This window comes from Melanaphis sacchari, unplaced genomic scaffold, assembly GCF_002803265.2.
Source record: "Melanaphis sacchari strain LSU unplaced genomic scaffold, SCAv2.0 Contig36_pilon_pilon, whole genome shotgun sequence".
Taxonomy (NCBI): domain Eukaryota; kingdom Metazoa; phylum Arthropoda; class Insecta; order Hemiptera; family Aphididae; genus Melanaphis; species Melanaphis sacchari.
Genome location: NW_020271232.1, coordinates 982494 through 1000624, shown reverse-complemented (window position 1 = coordinate 1000624; position 18131 = coordinate 982494). Strand labels below are relative to the sequence as shown.

At 24.0% G+C, this 18131-nt stretch overlaps 1 protein-coding gene across 2 annotated transcripts in view; it reads right to left on the bottom strand.

Moving 5' to 3' along the window:
• LOC112596982 (protein inscuteable homolog) overlaps positions 1-18131 on the bottom strand; it is a 32341-nt gene that overhangs the window by 10661 nt on the left and 3549 nt on the right. The window contains exons 2-3 of one of the 2 annotated variants that reach the window (XM_025342875.1): positions 8548-8591; positions 1270-1399 (exon numbers count right to left, since the gene is read on the bottom strand). The gene's annotated coding sequence lies outside the window, so the exon portion shown is untranslated. The remainder of the gene's footprint in view (positions 1-1269; positions 1400-8547; positions 8592-18131) is intronic. The other variant, XM_025342876.1, reaches the window with a different exon arrangement.

Here is an 18131-nt window from a genome sequence, read left to right as displayed (position 1 = left end):
TATCTCACAACATGTTTGGTCACTTTCTCGGTTGTCAGAAATGTACCCATTGAAATAAGTACATATTTAGTAGGTAGTATTTATTATCTCATTGACGTGCTAAGATTTATGCATGTTTACACTACCGGTATTTATAATTTCGCATTCATCTCCATTCAGAAGGTCGTTTAACAATAACAGAGATAAAAAACATTGCATTTAAAAAAAAGTAAATTTAAAAATTAATTTAATATTTTATAATCAATTCACGTATAAACGTGTATTTGTATGTATATCTATATCGAAGTAAATATTATATTAATATCTAGATAATATTTGAACACACGAATGATATTAATTTTTGAATGAAATATTTTTTTGGATTATCTACCAATAAATTTATTAAACATTACATAATTACTTTTTATACAGCTACATCGTAAATAATATTTTATTTAAAATGTCATGTTTGATTGGGCGTGAGAAAATATTATTAACCGAATAGTCAACCGTTAAGTATGATGCTATATAGGTAATACTTTCTAAGCTTTAGGGTAAGAATATAATATTAACTAAATATGTATACCTATATGGTAATATATGATATAATAACCGACTACATAATATAATATTATTGTGTGTCGTATGTGAATCTACTTACTATTGTTTATTTTAATATAATAGTATGTATTTGATTCAAATAAAATAGGTATATATTTTTAATTTACAAAATTATATATATTCATACATAAGAAACATACACATCAATATATTTTTTCATAATTACCTATAGTTTGTTTAATTTTCACATAACACTTTTAATTGTTCAACTTTTGCAAACATATAGTTTAATACGAGTACATTGTTTAACGACTAAGTGTAATAATGTTTGTATATACTTTATCCATTACCCATTTATGGAATGCTCTTTATGTTATTTTTTATTTAAAAAAGATTTTATGAATAAAAAAAATTGTTTAAGTAGGTATACAGTAATGTTATCTAACGTGTTCTTTTTTACCACGGTCCACAACAAATTTGTTACATTAATGGTTGTGTAGATATTGAATTCTAAAGAATTTCATTTCACATACTAAAATATAGGTGGGTTTATCTACGGCAGGTGTCGTGAAAAATCGTGTAGTGCATTTATGAAAAAAAAAATAAGAATGTATAGGCTTTACTGAATACCTTTAGAGTTAAAACCCGTTACATTATGTCCATTGTTATACAATGTTATTTTTCAGTTAACTGATAATGATTTTTATCATATTATATTAAGGTACTTACTGAAAAATATGTCTGTGAAAACTAGTTATTCAATTTGAAGTTCCAAATATTTCAATATTATATATTTGGTTTAATTTGATGAACGCATTTATTGACATTATCGAGTATTGACTAGATCACCTACAGCCTACTGTAAAAAAAAAAAAAATTGTAATATTCACAAGTCACAACAAGCAGCACACATACACGTATTTTTAATCTAAATATTTTTACTATAGTCATTTACTGTGACGAAATTATCATGGCAAAATTGTGCAAATGAGACTATATTATGAATTTTTGGTAGATGGCAATAATTATAAAAATAACTGATTAAATTTATTTTAATTTATTTGTGTTTATAAAATATTATAATATATAGTAATCAATATAATATCATATCTCATAACTTTTGATAAACAAAATAATAATTATAAAAATTTTTCAAAACTCATTGGTATATAGCCATCATTCATTTAGAACAAAAATCAAATGATAAACTGATTTTTATTTAAATATATAATTGAATTCTTATCCTACCATTTAATTAGATATATAATCAATTATACTTACCTACATATTATAATATATATAATACATATAACCTTACATATATTTTTAATTATTTATGTAACAAGAAAAAAAAATGTAATTTTAATATTAGCTTAAATTTGATTGAAAATCTATACATAATAAGCGTTTTGTATGTTATTGATAATATTAAATGTGTGCGTACATAAATAATTATTATACTAAACGTATTAAAATATAATACCTACTTATAATGCTATATGTATACGATTATTATTATTTTTTTTTTAATGCTGTAGAAAATTATTTCACATTGATTTATAATAATTAAATTATACTGAGTGTCCCTTGAAGAAAAGTTAATTACGATTTTTTTTTTTTTTTTTATTAGAAGAAATATAATCTGTATTAGCACTATTAATAAATCCTTGTTGGAGGTTTTATGTATTTTTGCAATTTATTAGTATTATTAATCTCAATCTCATTAAGATTATAAAGTATATTATTTGTATATTATACATTAAAATATTATGAAAAATAAGACACAATATATAATATACCTTTAAATGCCTAATATTTTATATAATCATTTTTTATCATAAATATATATATATATGTATATGTATATGAATAAAATGTATGATTTATTGAATATAAACCATAAGAAGTATTTAGAATTTTAAAATAGTATTGTATTTATATGGGTATTATGCGTATGTACATTATACACTCACTAGTTATTTTTCATCTATCACGAAATTATTCATACAGACTACTTAAGAGTGCTAAATCAACAATTGATGCTGCGTGTCTCGTGTACACGTATTCGCGCGGCCCACCGTGACAAGACATATTATCAGGCATGATGTAAACTGTAAACATACTGCAGTAAGTCCATCGGAGGTCTTTGGCCCTCACGTGTGTAAAGACCGACTAGTTTTATTATTATTATTATTATTATTATTTATAGTCAAAGCTATTCTCTTCCTTTTTTTTAAATATATTTTATTATTTTTTTCTTATTTTATAGGTATACACAGGAATACAGGACCATACAGGTGTTTTTACCTATGTATTATAAAGCGTGATGGACGGTGATCACTTCCGTCAAATTATAATGATACTTTATTTTTCATTTGTTGTCGCTACTGTATAATATATTTATATCTATATATATATATTATACTCGTACATTTTTTATATACGTATATCTTAAGCTAAGAATTTTTTATTTTATGTAAAAAATATGTTTAAATATGATTGTTATTTATGTATTTTATTTTTTTATAACAAAAAAGGTTAAGTTATAATGAAAATATGTATATTATTTTGTTTCATAATAATTAACAATTATAGTACTGTAATGCGTCTATACGATCGATCTCTTATTAGTCGTTATATTTATTTTAAAATATGATACATTTTTAAACTTTGGAAATATTTAACTTAAATTAAAAATCAACACAGCTTGGAACAATTAATTATGAAATTAAAATATACTAAAATCAATTTAGATAAATCAGAAGATAGAATAATATTGTTCTACCTGAGATATAGTACTAAATAAATAGCAGTGCACAGTAGTCCCAGAGGTTAGTGGCAATGTGGCGACGAGAAACAGCTTACATATAGAAGTTCTATAATTTAGAATAGTAGACTAGATCTTATGGACTTGCTTATCGTATTCACGCAAATCACATGTGGCGTGATCATAGATTTAGAATATTAATTTATGTAATATAATATGTATCTCAGTTTTTATTTATATTAAAAATACACACCTCTCTCAATTTTGCGTATATATAATATAATATAACTTTATAACTGTACTACATTATGGTTAGGTTATTATGGTGTATAATATATAGGTACGTCTACGTGTGTTAAGTTACTAAATATTTTAAATACTGGCATTATCAAAAATAAAAATATTTTATCTACCTATTAAAATATGATAAAGTTCAAATAGTTATTCAAAATTTAAAATTAGATAAATAAGTCTATATTATGATTTGAATTTTCAAAAAAGTTTTATGAAATATAAAACTGTTTATATAGTAGTCTTACACGTTTTACTGAGAAAATTTGTATTGGCAGGGGAATAAACAACCATGCAGGTAGTTGCGGACATCGTTGATAGAAGACAGGAACATCCATCGTACATGTATGTATCAGATAAACATCGTGAACACTATTACTACTGTCCCAAGAACGGGCAAAAACGTCGCAACTATTATTTTCTCCTTTGCAGGGCGACTGTTTAGCGATATGTTATTTTTTTGCGTATTTGTATCGAATACTATACGCGATCAAACCGGTTTGAAATGCATACCGCAAAAATAATAATATAAATAAAAACGTACAGAGAGTATCTACTTCATTCCACATAATATATCTTGTATACATATATAATATTTTATATTCTGTTTATGTTTCGATATATTTTTCAGTTAAGACTCGATCGCTTATAGCCTGAATCAAATTATGTTTTATATTTATACATTTTTACTGCCATTGTTTTCGATGATAAAAATCAATAAATGTAAGTCAATAATATTTTTTAAAAAATGGCCATATTTGCATACCTATTTATAGAATAATTTCAAATTTTAAACTCTTGTTTAAATCTATTATTATTCTTTTAACGTATATATTCAATAAAAAATTAACATTTAGATATTATTTTATAAAGTAAAATAGCCTCTGCTTAAAAACTTAAGTGCTTATTGTTATCAATATATTTTTCAATAATTGTGAAAGTCAATCATATTGGATTACAGGTCAACTATTAGTAATATAATGCAGAATACATACAATTAAAATTATAGTTTGTTATGTAAAATTAACACTTTTTCATTATTTAATAAGTATATTGTTTAAATAATTAGTATTATTATGATAACTGGACAGTTCTTAGCGGATTTTAAAAAGTCATATTTTAGAGTTGAATTGAATGAAAACTTGTTAACATAAAAATAATATTATATAAAAAAAAATAAAAATGTTTAGTAGGTAAGATTTTAATAAAATTTTACGTGGAAAATAAATTTTACTTTTAACTATAAAACATTTTTGTATCATAGAGTAGGTACTATATAAAGAAAGATTTCATAAAAATAAAAATTTGATCTAGTTCAATCATTAGTAGTATTACGCAAAATCTTATCACGTGAGGTTTAATAAATCCCAACACACTGATGAAGGGTTAATAATTTATACTAATGGCTAATGGCACTTCGTATGAATGGCGATATCTGTCTGTTAAATGGCACATGTACTATGAAAAAGATATTACATTATTACTATATAATGTTTTGTTATTTCTAAATGAATCAGCCCTGGAAACATGCAATAGATTGTATAATAAGAGTATATATTTTATCGTTGTGCCCGAATGGTATATAGTATATACGCGTTTATATAAAGGACGACGATTGCGGCCATCGTCCGGAATCAAGTCAATTAATTAAACACTCGTTGTATAGCGTACTATGCATATAAAATACAACTTATGAGCACTCAAGACACAGCCATCTATTTAGTTATAGTTATATATATTTTTCTCCTATTTCTTTAAGCCAACCACTGAATGGTCGATTGTAATTCAAATGTTAAAATTTGAAATTTTGTCACAAATACACAACGCATGTGTATATGAGTTATTGCTTATAAGTTGTAAATTAATATGTAAATATATCGTAGGATGGAATTGAAACGAAAAACATATGTAACACTAAGTATATGTTTAATATTATGCAATAGGTATTCCAAGTATTCAAGGGAAACGTTTAACTAATTAAATGTTAGTTAAAGATGACGAAGATAATTTCATCGAACAAAAAACGAAAGTCATCCAATTGATATTGAACAAGAATAAATGACGACTTCAGAACTAGTCTCAAAAATTATTTTTCTAGTTTATTATCAAGATCTATAAAATATAATAAACTAAAATAAAAGTTAAATTTTGGAGAACAAGTTTTATCAACACTTTAAGGAAAAAATACATAAAACTAAGAATTAAAAATATGAAAGTTATTTTATCAAATATAAATTATATTTAGATCCTATAATTAAATAACTGCAAAATACCATAAATATATACAGGGTAATTCTTTTTAAATTAAAAATAATATTTTTCTAAGAATTTCCAAGTAAAAATCAAATAATTTGAGTAAATAGTTTAATTAATTATTTATATTTAAAGTTTATAAGAGACAAATAGAGTGGGATCTCACAAAATGGTGTTCCAATGGTAATTCAATTATAATAATTTTATTATAAAACTTATAAGTTATAACTTTAACTAACTACTTCTTGGAAACTTCTCTTATAGTCCAGTAAACTCCAAATTATGATGAACAATAAAAATATTTTTAGACTAAATGATTAACTCTATATTGTTTGTATTAAATTACACCTTCAGATTATGAGATTTGAAGTTTGTATATTTTTATAATATATTAATCAAGTGTCAATTCTATCAACGAATAATATTAAATTAATCATAACTGGTATGTAGAAACACATTTGGATAGGATCCAATTATTTTGTAGGAATCTGTTAAGTATTCGTTTATTATTCTTACGTTTCTCGATTAATTTAGTTTAGTTTTAAAATTTTAACAATTAAATTAAAAGTTTGTAATAATGCTGGCGGAACAACGAGTCATTTTTATTATAAAATATATTAATTTACGTATATACATATAATTCAAACACATAATGTGTTATCTACTATTGAAATCATGTTAGGTTAAGTACAGGTGCTCCTATATCTGTTATTATTTATAATGAAACAACAATTATTTTTAATTGATTGAGAAATCGGATGTAATAAATATTGTTAGGGCTAAAATTATCAAAATACCGTTACTTTATACTTAAAATAAATTATATGATGTAGGTAACTAGCTAAATATTACTAAATGCATATTTAATGCATTATATCAGATGTGAGATGAAGATCATGAACGAAATTAATTTTCAATATGGTCTTTCAACCGTATTGTCATCAAAGTGGTTTAATTTTACTCGATATAACGCAGATTACAGGTAAGAAGGAAATCATTTTTCGTAAAATTCGCAGCAGGTATTTCAAGATCGATTGTGTTGTACGTAACTGCGGTACATTTCTCAAAGGGCAACACACCCGCGCGTCGCGCTCTCATTATGAATTCTGCTCTTGCCCGTTTCTGACCAACAATGGTTCATTCCCCAGGACATGTACGATCACGGAGACCTTCCTGTTTACTATGTGTAATAAATATTTTACTATCGTTCGCATCCCAATTGACGTGCTCGGTAAATAACGAAATCACAATTGGTACGTGGAGGGAAAAAACTCAGGTTTATATAATATACGTGTGTATGCATTTAGTTTATATATTAATATCGTCACTACAATGGTAGACCAGTGTTGAATGGACAATATGGATAAAATATAGCACCAAGCAGTTAAGTCACGCCGAAAAATGTTTTATATTAACCAACTAAAAATCAATAGGTAATATATTCATTATGGTGTATTCATTTTTAATATATACCTACCATTAATATTTACCATACTTTTCCTATTTTAATCAATTTAAATTAGTTTTAAAAAATCTTTATCTAAGGTATTAGTTTTCATACATTTTTAGGGATTACTCATTATTATTAACTAACATATTTTGTTTTGATGCAGATACTTTTAATATAAGGTAAAATGTAACTATTTTTCATTCATTTTAAATAATATACTTATATATATATATATATACATAATTATTAAGTATAATATTATAGTGTAGCGTGTAGCTTGAATATAAGTAATTTATAGCTTATCACTCAAATAATATTTTATTAAAAATTATGTTTAGATGTGATAAATTCGATCACTGATATTAGATACTAGTAAAAAAAAAGGTTGATATAATATCAAATGAGAACTTTTTAATTAATAATAAGAGTTATTATAGAACCTACGTATTTTAAATTTAAAACTTAAATTTGTAAAACAATAAATACCTAATTTTAATATAATTAATTGCTTTAGTATTAAAATTTAATGAAGTATGTAAGTACACACACAATATGTTTAAAAAAATGTTTAAATATAATTGTATAATTATATATTATACACAATTCTATGTTCCAGGAACGTTTTACGTGGCATTACAATTTTATATTGTTTTACACATAAATCTAACTTGAAATTGTAGAACTTGCTGGTTTATTTTAGCTATATAGTAGCCAGTTATTAACAATATTAAAAAATATGACTATTGATATTTTATATTCAAATATTTATATGACCTAAATTAATTTAAAGAAGTCATAACCGATTACATAAAAAACTAAAAGATAATAATAAACAGCTGAAATTAATTTGCTTTAATAATCGACTATATTATTTCAATTGTATATTAAAATACCTATCTTTCATTTGACATCATTATATCATTATTAAATATCAACATCAGAGTATTATTTTATCATTATTTTTATTATTAGACTAAATATTTAAGTTTGTCACCAGGATGTGCAATAAGAATAACATTTAAGTAATAATTTATATGTTAATTGTATTTAAGTTATATATTTTAAGAATAATTTTTTAAGTCAAAATCACACGAATTATGAAAATTTTTATTTTTTTATTATATAATTATAGATTAAATTGCATCGCTAGTTAGCAATGCACTTCTAAATAACTTAAATTATTTTTAAAAATTAAAATTATATATACCGATTTTAGCATAATAAGAAAAATATTAAAAGTATTTACCCAGTGCATGATAGAGACATCCAGCATTGGATCTTCAAATCAATCTAAAAAAAAAAGATAGCAAGTATATTATTGTGATGATATAAATAATAATATATCAAACAAGTTAATTCAATTTAAATTAACAGTTATGCAACTAAAAAAAAATCTAAGAAAAAAACTTGAAAATATGTAGATCAACAGGTTACATTTATTTAGTTGTAGTTTGTAGAAATATAGAAATATATAATCAAGTATTAGACCTGGATTAACAGGCTCATTTGTAATGATATATATTTAACTGGAGTATAATATGTACTTTATCATCATACATGTTTTAACGTAAAACATTGACACCTTTAATTAATATATTTATGAAAACAGTGGTGTAGCCAATAATATACCATTTACGTATACTGTATATACCGCACATATATTATTCGTATAAAAGAAGTGTAATAAATGATAAATTACTTATAAAATTACAGTGTACTTAAGCTTGTTACCAATATGTTATATATTTCAAAGTTTGTGATTGTATAACAACTTAAGATTATCGACGATGATAATCATTTTAATGGTATGAAACATATTTTAAGATATTGTAATCGCTATCTGTTGTATATATAGTTGCAATATTTAGGTATCAATTGTATAATTTAATATCATTTAAAAGACATTTAATAATTTAATTAATCTAGATTTGTGTTATTTTAATACGTTATACAATATACCTTTTGTAATCATAATATCTCATTATTTTATTATTTTATTTTTTTTTTTTATTGCAGTTCGGTTTTGTCCGTTATCCCGCATTCACATATACATGTGTGGATGAAGTAACATAGATGTATTCATTATACTATATATTATAAAGAATATGCTGGCGGAAACAAATACCTGTTAAAACGATTTATGTATAACATGTTTATGGAGTACCTATGTAAATAATATAAGGGTTATTAAGGGAATAAAAAAAAATTAATCACATTATGCAAGAAGTTATATTTTTACAATGATAAGTAAACATATTATAAATAAATTGATATTTCACAATTTACTATATAATTTTTACATAGGTGTTTATACTTTGTATTTAACTATGAAGGCATGAAGTCTATAGTAAAGATTTGTTTTAGTACTCGTGAAATGTAAGCTTATAATCTATCTTTATACAACTATAGGTTAGGTACTTGGTAATTTTTAACAGCTATCTATATGTTTTTATATAGATAAACCTAATTTTGGTATACAACTATTGAAAGAATAATAATATTTAGAAATTTAGAAAAAAGTTCAAGCTATAATTTTAAAACCAATATTGTAAATTTTGAATAGGCACTTTTATTTAATATTATATGTTATTTTAAATTTTAACCTATTTCATTGATTTTAAAATAATTAGAATAATAACCGTTTTTCTATTAGGTAAATAAAAAAAATTATCTATAGTAAAAAGTAAAAAGTAGGTATGTTTGGGAATCATTGTGACCTATGGCAAATAATTGAAAGGGGGCCTACAAACTCATGCACCCTCAAATCACGATGGGGCGAAAAACCGTTACAAACTCATACACTATATATAATATATATGATGGTAAACCATTTACGCGGCAACGGAGTTGTGTTTCACTTCCGATTATAAAATAGAGAGGGGAGATATTATATTATATATTATAAAAATTTAACACATCAAATTCAATAATACTATTTTAATAATTAGGTGATTTTAACGCTGGATTCGAATATAATATAATATGATACATGATTTATAGTAAATAACTACATGAAAATAAAAATAAATACATTTACGACCATCCAAATAAACATAATTATTATATTTATAATATATAAAGAGTAAATAATTATAAATTTATCTATTTAATTAAATAATGATTAAATATAATTTTAAATTAACTACTAAGATTAGATAAACACATATAGTTGATTTTTTTAATCTCATTTTAAGAAATATAATGGATATAATTAATTTCCATAGCATATATCTATAAAAATAAGTAAATATTTAAATATAAATCATATATATAATATGTTACATGACGTACATTTTATTAAAAAATCTTTTATAAATACTGATTGTACACATATTAATTATGTGATCAAAAAATATGGTAATTTATGAAATGTAAAAAGTATAAACCCGTTAATGCTTAAAGATAATACACAATAAAATAAATATAATTTCTTATGAAAGCCGAAAGAATGAAATAAATAATAACATTCAGTTGACAATTATTATATTTTTATCAATTATTTTGATTGTGTAAAATTAAATAAATAATTTCAGTAAAAATAGATAACATTTAATAAAAATTACAATATTGACAGACTACAGTTATCCTCGTTCACATATATCATATTTATCTATTAAACGATAAGAAACAGACATTGACATAATGACATGTAATTGTATATGAAATATATCTATTGTGTTTACGTTTGTTAACTCGACAAAATCAGAATCGATTGTGTTTGAAATCAAAATAAACGTATGCGTGTTTACAATATTATAATTTGAACGGTCACCCACGCCGCACTAATACAAAAAAAAAAAAAAAAAAAAAAAAAAAAAAAAAAAGGGGAAAAAGAAAAGAAAAAACCTCTCTTGCGGTGTGGTGTTGGCGAATTTCGAAATCTATATACGTTTACATGCAGCATGTTGCGTTCAACTGCAGAACGTCGACTTTACTGACGGTTGTCCGCAACACAACGTACCTAATTTTATCAAGTATTTAATCCTCAAAAATGAATTAACTGCCACCGTATGCGTGGATACAGAACGTTAAGTACACGCGACCGCGCATCTGTCGGATCTCTCCGGTGGTTTCAAGAGACCACGAACCCGATCTACCGAAGCGCGTACAACGACTGCATAATAAATTATACTCGTATAACGTAGTGCGTACTACGTACGATAACAATAATAATATAATAGCACATATGCGCGTACGTTTTGATCTCCGTCTAGCGTAACCGTATGGGCCTGCAACAGACGCGACGGCAACGCGCGTGGCCCCAACGGCAGCAGCCGGCGAGTCTCCGCACGCGCCAAACTGCAGTACATAATAATAATATTTTACGCGTATATGTATAGGTATAACGTACACGCATAATAGTAATACGTACGCGTCGCGGTCGTCCTAGTCATCATCGTATTAATACAATTTTTTTTTCTCCTACGGTCCAGTGACGTTCCCGCGCGAACGGTCTGCAAGTATTATATATTTATATGAACATATTATATAGAGTGAGTCACTCCATGCGTATACGACGCGTCGAGTGTGTAAACCGTGTAATTTGCTATCCCAGTGTGTGCGTGTGTGTGTGCGTGTGAGTGTAGTGTGTACATTATAACGTTCGTGTATATCGTATTATTATTATGTGTGTGGGCGCGTGTGTGTTGTGCATGAGTGGTGTAAGCCGTTTTGACGTTAAAGGTACTTGCCCACTTGGGGACTTAGGGCGTCTCGTCCTCGCGTTCGCGGTCAAAATATACCCATGCGAGCAGGGTGTGAACCCGGAGAGTTTTTACTTTTCGTCGTTGCGTATAACAAGCACAACAGTTTTCGTTCGGCATAACGTATAATATATACATATATATATATATATATATAGGTATTCGAAAAAACGGACGTTTTCCGTTCAGTATAATGAATGCGTCATAAAACATAAAATGATTCAATAACTATATAATTGTTATTTTTTCTACAGCATATTATAATTATTACCTATAGTTAAGTACTTCAGCATACCTACAGTGCAAATATACTAAAGTGAAATATTAAAACTCATTCAAAATTCTGTAAATTATAATTTAAAAAAATATGTAATAACGTGTTATCAAAACTTTGATTAAAAAAAATTTAATTCAATACGATTAACTATTATACTATATCAAAATATAGTTATTTATTTAAATTTAAGAATCTGTTGTACCTATTTATTATTATATATAGATTAAGAATAGTGTATGAACATGTTTTTACCTTGTACACACTGAATCACATTTTGGAATGTGTTATTATTCGCGATATCTCGGACGTTGAGTCATCTGTTATTTTTCATTGCTATTTGCTATTATAATGCATACAAGGTAACTATGTATCTACTACCTATTATAACATTAGGTGCAAAATTACTATTATATATAAATAGTCTATAGACACATCACTACATATTTTTTTAACCAATAACATAGATTTAAACACTTCCTACTCACTATGATTTTTATAAAATTATATTTTTGCAGTTAACGTAATTGAGTAAATAACATATGTTAAACAAATAAACAAATCCTACATACGTGCAATGTACTTATAAAATAGTTTCATGATTTAAATCTTAAAAATCTAATAATTTACTTAAATAAACCATTAAAAATACAACGCAGATTTATAAATTCAATCTTATTTTGAAGTTAAATATTTATTAAAATCAATAAAATGTTATAAGACTTATTAAACACATAATTTATGCTAATTATTCATTTATTATGTAAATGTTATACTGTTATAGTAACTTATGTTGAACATTTATTAACCAAATATGAAAGCTTAACGATAAATGATAATAATATAAACAAAAACAAATTAAGAATATTACATATTATTTAATTGTAGTTATAAAATTAATTATTACCACTTAACCGTCAAGTAACACTATTGTGTTTTAATTGATCATCTAAATATCGTTTAGTAATGACCAATTAATGTAAAATTGATTTTACACAATATTATACTATATTATATAGTTTACCGCACTATATAGTGAGATTTTACATATCTATTCAAAGAGTTAAAAACATAAAGATCATTTATCGAACGTTCAACTTTGTTAATAATTCTTTTTCAAGAATATTTTACTAATGATCATATACATTTCCCATATAAACCATTTACGATTGATCAATTTAATGGTATGATGCCAAAAAAAAAACCAACGAACTACTTCAACAGCTTGAGTAAACTAACCATTGGTATTACACTTCTATTATTATTCAAAATTAAAAATGTGGAGTAGTTATGAGGTTTATTTAGACATGGTGATAAAAGCATTTTACGGTTAGTTTACTTTTAATTTACATAGCTAATATTTTTATTACATTGATCAATTATCTTCGATAGATTTTTTTATAATCGAATAAATTATCCATTATTTTATTTCTATGTACAATTTTAAATCATTAAAGGTACCCAATGCGGTAATAGTATATTATTTTTCACAACGAATTTAATAGCTTTTAATTTTATTTTCATTTATTAAAAATGCAACTTAAACTTCATTGGCCATTAGTTTTTTAAATAGAAGACTTATCAATAAACATATGAATGAAAATAAAAAATACTGCCAAATCTTATATTTCTTGTATTTTAAATTTTCTGAAAAGAATAACTTAAAAAGAGTGTATTTCACTAGTACATACTTTTATCATATTAAATATATATTATCGATTAAACATTACAATAGATATGAATATATGTTATATAGCATATAAATTAAACAAACATATCCTATAAATTATAGTACATAATTAACTAAATTGCGGACATTCTACCACCACTAATTTTTTTTAAGCTCTGGTAACTTTCTATTTAGAATCATATAATACGTCAACTATATATATTATATTATATTTGTTTATTATTTACAATGATTATAGCTTTTGTGTATATTTTAATATCACACATATATTAATTTAATTTAATTTAATTAACATTCAATTTTTTTGAATTCGTAAATGTTTGTGTTACACCAAATTTATAAGTATATTAAGGTAAATTATATCAATATTTTAATTTGCAATTAAATGTTATCCATCTCTTGCTATTAAATATTTTTTATAGAGTTTAATTTTACAATATCAATAATTTAACCACTGATCTGTTCAACTGTTTCATATTTTAATAGAGTCTATACTAATCAATTATTTTGAAAGACCCCACTTGAGATTCGAGGGGTCAATCGTGTCTACAATACATGTCCATTATTATAAAGGGTAAAAGTTTCACTGTATAGAATCGGTGACATTTGGTGTTTTCCCTTGACAAGTGTCCCTTGTCACTTATTCCCCTAAAGCAAGCTATTATCAATAAAGTGAAATAAAGAATTTAATGGGATCAAGTGGATTAATATAGCCCCTCTGTATGGCTGTATAGTAAAAAGACAATATAGTATTAATGATGTTATGGGAATTGCAAAAAAGCTCTGCAGATGTTACTTTTGTAATTTATTATAATACATAGATAGGTTAGTAAGTATAATTAATTAAAATTAAATAGTATTGTTTATAACCAAGAAATGTATTAAGAAAAATATAAAACTGAATATTTCATATTGCTATGCTTAAGTTATTATTTTTTTTTTTTAATTGATGACTTAGGTATATAATAAAACATTGTTATTTTTATTTTATCATAAGTTTGTAAAATATAATTTACGTAGGTTTAGTGGACGTTCGTGATGCAAACAATAGACTTGAGCATTATATTTTTGTGATAATAATTTGTAACTATTTTACTTGTGATATAATTTTAAAATTGTGTAGATTTTAATTTAGGCATACCAATTGCTGTAAGTAATCGAGCGTAAATGGTTTTCAGTTAAACGATTAGGCACGAACATTTAAACAATGTTTTACTTGAAATAATATCATATTTTTGATATTAATAGTACACATAATATACCTACTACATGTCTATTATACATACATACATTGAGATTACAGATAAATTAATTACCTAAATAATATCAGTTATTACTTTATCATATTTAAAAATAAAAATTTACCTACTTCTAGCATAGCAGTATGATTTATATGGAAATATTTATAATATGCATACAATATGCTTCTATTTTGGCTAATTATTTAAGTCATACAAATATACATATTTCATCTTTGTTAAATATTTTTTATTGTTGTGTTTTGTGAATACTTCGCACTGTCTTATGGTTTTGCAATACATTGTTATATTACCGGCGACAGATTTATTTAGTTTAATAATAGCAGTTTATAATCAATGAAGGTACAGTATACATACTACATATACTGTACAAATAGCGGAAGTATGCAAAAATAATCAACGTGGTCATTTGCAAGGTTGGATAGCACATATTATAATGTAAAAAAAACAACGAGAATGTTTTGAAACTAATTTGCTGTCTCAAATAAATTTAAGTCAGTGCATTGAAAAACATCTTCCTGTTTATATGATATGATAAGCCTAAAATTTACCTAGATATAATCATAATAATGTATAAAAAGTTCATATTACTACATAACAAATTACATTTGTTTAATTTAAACTAACAATGATAAGTGATTTTATAACCATATATTGGTACAAAGTTACCATAAATATATATATAATATATATTATTATGAAATTAAAAAGAAATGCAAATTAAAAAAAAAAATAATAGAATTATTATTTATGTAATATGCCTAAATGTCTAATTTAATAAATTGTATATGTTTTAAATATCTTTATTTTCAAATTTTATTGCTAACTATAATAGAAAGGGAACTGCATTAGCATTATTTACCTCTCTTCAGCTGAATTGTTTATTATAAATCAAGTAATTCAATAATACTATATTATATTAGACTTAACATATTGAATATTTTGTTATGATAAACCAATTAATAAATAATTAAATGAATTATTTATTATAACACATATTTTTGTTATGTATTATTTAATATTATTATTGTTATATATATATATGATAAATGGGTATTATTGAAATATTAGTTTGATGAAAAATTATACAATACACAATCAGTATTTAAGAAGAAAAAGTAATATATTATTAAATATTATAATTTGCTCTTTATGCAAATAATTTTAATATTCTTTCGATTCTGAAATGATTTAAATACCTTAACTAGGAGGGGGTAATATATTCGTATATTATAAGTAATAACTAATATAACTTTTATTGTTATGAAACAGTTTATACTTAAATAGTTTTCCTGCAGGTGTGACTGCAGTACATAGTTTATACATAACCATATTATTCCATTTACAGATGTGATTCATGTACAAGGAATATCATTATACGCAATGCTCTAAGTGTTACTATTTTGCTGACGAACATGAAAGATTACGTGATATGCACACAATGCAACATCATTCAGAATATAGTGATTATAGGAACAATGATTATTGTCAGACAACATGTTTTATAAGATTGTGAACAATTTCTTATTAGCATTTTCATAAATATAAAACATTTCTGATGTCATGTAAATAATCATTTAAATATACTTTTTATATCAAGGTCAAATGCAACAATTATTAATTATTTTAAAGTATTTATCATTCAAAATATGTCTATTATTTTAATATAAAATAAAAATAATAAAAATTTAATTTCTACGTGATTCATATAGTGTGTGAATAATTATTTACACAAGTTACTTTTTGCATTATTTTGAAGGTAAACAATTATTTTCTCAAAAGTTATAAACGTTTTTAGAATATTTTACATTTTTTAGTAATTCCAATTTATATTATTTTTAAAATTTTACTTTTTGTGATGACAGTATAGATACATAGCTTATTTTATATTATACTCTAAAGCAGAATATTTTTTTTTAGAATGAGAATTTCAACACACAAAAATTGAGCTTACAATGAGCGGATAGTTAATTATTTATAAATAAATTAAGATTATTTTAAGGAGTTGTGGCCTTATATAATTCAAATAAAATAAGCTAATACTGTTTGTAAGATAAATATGTGCTATTAATTTAAATTAGATACAAAATAGAGACAAACCGAAAACATACTAACAAGATTCAAACATAATAAAATATAAATAAAATTTGTATACTAAGTATTTACCTTTTTTTTCATAAATAAATCTCGATATTTCTTATCAAACTAACCAACACAAAAAATACCATAGACAGATAAATTTAATGAATATTGAGATTTTAGATTTTAGATTAAGTATTACTGACGACGTAATGTCGTTTGATGGCGGGTTAATCAATTTTATATACGAATAATTAGTAGTGAAACTAAAATATAAGCAATAACTCAAAATTATTTATTTAGATACTACAAATTTTTGAAAAAATTCTAAGTTTACATTCAAAAGAATCACCATTTGTATAGTTTCGAAATTGTAATACAGTGATAACATAAATCATAACTTATCTCAAATATCTAATAAATATTTTAAATTATCTTCTAACTACTTATCATAGTTATTTACTGCAAAACTTGTTATTTTATAATATAAGTTTATTTGTATATATATTATGATTTATATTATATACACAAATAATAAAATTAATAAATAATATAAGTATTATATAACATATTATATTGTATATCTACATAATTGGTTTTTAGTTATACTAACTTAATTTTGTGAATTGACACTCACTTTTTAATCATTATATTATTTTCTCTTACTTTCTATAGTAAATACTATTAAAAAGTAAAGCCATAAAATACATAAAATAATTGAATGAATTTCTGGAAAGTATAAAACTAGTAGTAGAAATCAATAAGGCTTTAATTCCATTGTGCCATTTGATTTCAAGTATATAAGTTGATTCGTTTTAGTAGATA